This window comes from Helianthus annuus, chromosome 17, assembly GCF_002127325.2.
Source record: "Helianthus annuus cultivar XRQ/B chromosome 17, HanXRQr2.0-SUNRISE, whole genome shotgun sequence".
Classification (NCBI taxonomy): domain Eukaryota; kingdom Viridiplantae; phylum Streptophyta; class Magnoliopsida; order Asterales; family Asteraceae; genus Helianthus; species Helianthus annuus.
Window position 1 is genome coordinate 57,494,039 of NC_035449.2, and position 4,399 is coordinate 57,498,437.

A 4,399-nucleotide genomic window follows, 5' to 3' on the forward strand; every position below is an offset into this window, starting at 1 on the left:
ACTTGCCATTTTATTTTCCAATTATTTCTTCAATTAAGAAAACGAGAGAGAACTAAAATAATAGACTAATCATTCTAGGTATTATCTCTCTTAGCCCATTCAGAAGGATCTCATCTCATAATTATCCATGACTGTTTATGTCTCTAGCATGACCACTTGATGAAATGTGGAGGGAAGTGGCATAAATGGCCGATACTACTGGAAGAATTCCTCTTTGGATAATAGGTACTGTAGCTGGTATTCTTGTGATCAGTTTAGTAGGCCTCGAGCGGTTTCTTGAAAACTCGCTTCGGATATGAAACTTTGAGTATTCATGAAGGTCAAGGAAGTTGGTGACCTGATGACAGGGGAGCCGGCGACCGAAGCCTCGGTGAACGGCGGTCGTAACTATAACGGTCCTAAGGTAGAGAAATTCCTTTTGAGTTACTCATTTTTGTACTTGCCGTTTTATTTTCCAATTATTTCTTCAATTAAGAAAACGAGAGAGAACTAAAATAATAGACTAATCATTCTAGGTATTATCTCTCTTAGCCCATTCGGAAGGATCTCTTCTCATAATTATCCATGACTGTTTATGTCTCTAGCATGACCACTTGATGAAATGTGGAGGGAAGTGGCGTAATTGGCCGATACTACTGGAAGAATTCCTCTTTGGATAATAGGTACTGTAGCTGGTATTCTTGTGATCGGTTTAGTAGGCCTCGAGCGGTTTCTTGAAAACTAGCTTCGGATATGAAACTTTGAGTATTCATGAAGGTCAAGGAAGTTGGTGACCCGATGACAGGGGAGCCGGCGACCGAAGCCCCGGTGAACGGCGGCCGTAACTATAACGGTCCTAAGGTAGCGAAATTCCTTGTCGGGTAAGTTCCGACCCGCACGAAAGGCGTAACGATCTGGGCACTGTCTCGGAGAGAGGCTCGGTGAAATAGACATGTCTGTGAAGATGCGGACTACCGACCTGAGATAATAAGCTCATGAGCTTGGTCTTACTTCACTGTCGAGAAACGAAAGAAGACTTCCATCTCCAAGTTTAACTCAGACGTAGCTCCCTTCTTTTTGGGTGTGAAGCAGTGTCAAACCAAAATACCCAACAAGCATTAGCTCTCCCTGAAAAGGAGGTGGCACCTCGATGTCGGCTCTTCGCCACCTGGGGCTGTAGTATGTTCCAAGGGTTGGGCTGTTATTGTTATTGTTAGGTTACTTATCAAATGCCAATCACTTTGGATTGATTTGGGGAGTTGGTTTTTAGACCTCAATTGGATTTCTTGCATGAAATTGAGGCTCAATTTCTCTTTTATTCCAATTTATTTACTTCACTTACAGTTCCAATGCATACACCCGTTGTTCGTTAAAAGCCAGACTTATTAAGAACAAACAAGCTGGGGCATTTTCTTCCCTTGATGTATCTATGAAATGTTAATTTGGATTGGTGATTAATCAGTTAAATACTTCATAGCTAAATATAGTGCAAAAAAACTGTTAATAATACTTCATAGCTAAATATAGTGTAAAAACAAACTCTTAATAAATCTGTGTTTCTGATTTATTAAGAACAAACAAGCCAACACGAGCTCATTAAGGATTAATGAGACCTACCAAGCTGGTTCCTTAACTTCAAGTCTAAATCCAAGCTGAAGCTTGAGTTGTCATGGCTTCACTCTTTTAGGTAGACATTTGTTAGAATGAGAGATATAGCCCCATCTGAACCTGAGTATCATCTGTAAATCTTAAACATTTAATAACATGTCATCCAACGAACCTCTTTACTAACATAGGTTATAAGCGTTAATCGAATTCTGATTTATAATTTATCAGTTGAGCTATTATTCTCCTATTTAAACACCTAGAGGGGGTTCTCTCGACCACTGGGCCAAAGCCTTAATATCTGATAATTTGTTATAATCAATCATCTTAACCATATAATACATACACAGTTTTTTAACATAGAGTTTATGACTTGAGTGTAGTCTAAATGGCTATGGGGGAGTTTCGGATTGAACACGTTTAGCTTAACAGGATGTGCTCAAGTTGACTAATGTTAACCCGTTTAGGCTCATATTTAATTTAGAAAAATTTTTTTTTATGTTGCTAGGATATACAATTCATTTGATTCGTTATGGGAATTTATTTTGTATTCTGAAATGAATTAGTTTTCATATGATAGAATTCTACTTTCGACATGATTAAAAGGATTCGTATTTGAAACAACTTAGAAGTAGTTATGGACTAAAAGAAAAATATGAATGTACAATGAATGTGAGGAACAACAGAATGATTTCAAGTTAATGACTTAATTTTTAATTTCTTACATTCCGATCAGAACCTTACCACTAAATTTGAAATATTTATGTTATTTTCATCACACTGTTCTTCTATTTAATAATGTGACTTGCACTATTAATTTTTTTATAACGTAAGTTTGTTATATTTTATTTTTTTATTAAAAATTTTAAATAAATCTAACGAATTTAAAACCTGAGTTAAACTAACCGGTTATTTTTATTTCATATTTGAAAGATGAAAATGTTGGAAATGTGTGAAAATAGCATTTTTCACAAATATAGGAAATGCATTTTTCCTATTTTGGACTAGAAATAAATATAAGAAACTGAGGGGTTTTTATATATTTATTTGTGGGTTTGTGTTCTATGTTGGAAGAGCTTCGCGACAAACTAAACCACATCCAAAACGGAGCTAAGATTAATGAGATATCGATGCTCAAAGTTTGGTGTTTCAAACATTGAATGCTGAAAAATTACGAAAATGGCACATTGTCCCACATAGGAGGAGAGATGAAACTAAAAGGGGTATTTAAGTGGGAACTCTCCATCCTTATTGTTTCATGGAAGCACACACTAGTGTACTCGTGAAGGGTGCGGAGCATCCTAACCCGCACTCGCGCACGCGTCGCGCGCGTGGCGTGGGGGATGGGCGCAATGTGTCGCTTTGATGGTGCGCGCATGAAATTGAGCCAAGATGGCACGAGCGCACCAGTTTGTCTTGCGCACGCGCAGAAGCTTTCAGACATTAATGACAGAGCAGTTACATTTCAGCATTTAAAACTGACGGGTCAACGGTTTTGACAGAGAATTAAATGACGAATTAAAGTGCATTGAAGACGTTTAATGAAATTTAACTATCCTATTTATTTCGTTTTCAGTTTCATCCCAAGAACTGCAGTAAAACTATGAGGCTACCCCTGCTGCAGAAGATACACCGAAACTTACCAACACATGTAAATTTCTCTCTGTAGAATCATCATCTTCTTCTGTGTTGCTTCAAGGTACACCTTCGGGTTACGTCAAGTCCGACAGTACAACTGTTGAGGCTGTTGTATCCTGGAAACAAACGAGTTCTCCTAGGAGACTCGAAATTTGTTTTAAGGGACCCGTGACTAACACAATCCTTAGCCAAGAACCTATTTTCTGTTTGTAATTCTGTTTCTTGTTTTCCTTTATTTCAGTTGTAATAGTATTACAATTTACTGCTTTCAATATTTCAGTTTGTAGTTCAAGTTAATAAAAGAATTTTATTTATTTTGCACGAACGGATTCCTACAATCTTAAAACAAATTTTTAAAACACCGTTCGTGTAGAATCACAAACAACTCTGCTGTGATTTTCAAACCAGTTTTGACTTCATATAGTTTGTGTTTTAAAAACATTTTTTTCCTGTTTTCATTCAAAGTAGCGACTTTGTCAAAACAAATTCTGTTTCTTCTCTTTTTCTGTCTTTGAGTCCTAAAATCTTCTGTTGTAGTCTTCAAAGTTGGACTTAGAAGCTACACAGCTGGTTTTCGTACTCCTAATCAATAATAAATTAGTGTATTTATTATTTTTGAAAGCAGAATTATTAACTTGTTTTCTTGAAACTTTTAAGAATGTCGAGTGAAAACGTGAACACTAGCAACACGAATGTTGTTGTCAGCACCCTTGCCAACACTGTGGGAGTGTCCACAGTGGCAAATCATGCTGAATGACTTGAGAAGTTCTCGAGTGTCCACTTTAAAAGGTGGCAAGAAGATGTTCTTCTATTTGACCACCATGAACCTTGCGAGGTTCTTGACTGAAACCGCTCCACAACCTGCGGAAGGGGAGACCGACGCTTAAGCTCAATGCGTGACAGATGCTTGGAAGCATTCGGATTTCATTTGTCGAGGCTATATACTAAACGGTCTCTTGGATACCTTGTATAATGTGTACAACAATATCAAGACTTCCAAAGAATTATGGGAGTCTTTGGATAAAAAGTACAAAACGGAGGATGCCGGAACAAAGAAATTTTTTGTCGCGCGTTTCTTGGACTACAAAATGGTTGATAAAAAGACTGTTATAAACCAAGTCCAAGAGTTGAAAATTATACTTCATGACATCCACGCTGAGGGCATGGTACTTAGCGA

The 4,399-nt window shown here is 37.4% G+C and overlaps 1 long non-coding RNA gene across 1 annotated transcript; it reads left to right on the forward strand.

Annotated features, from left to right (window-relative positions):
• The first annotated feature begins 315 nt into the window (after nt 1-315).
• Nucleotides 316-950, forward strand: LOC118489300. Its single transcript, XR_004887122.1, has 2 exons — nt 316-403; nt 841-950. It is a non-coding gene; the product is annotated as an uncharacterized LOC118489300 (long non-coding RNA).
• Nucleotides 951-4,399: the final 3,449 nt, after the last annotated feature.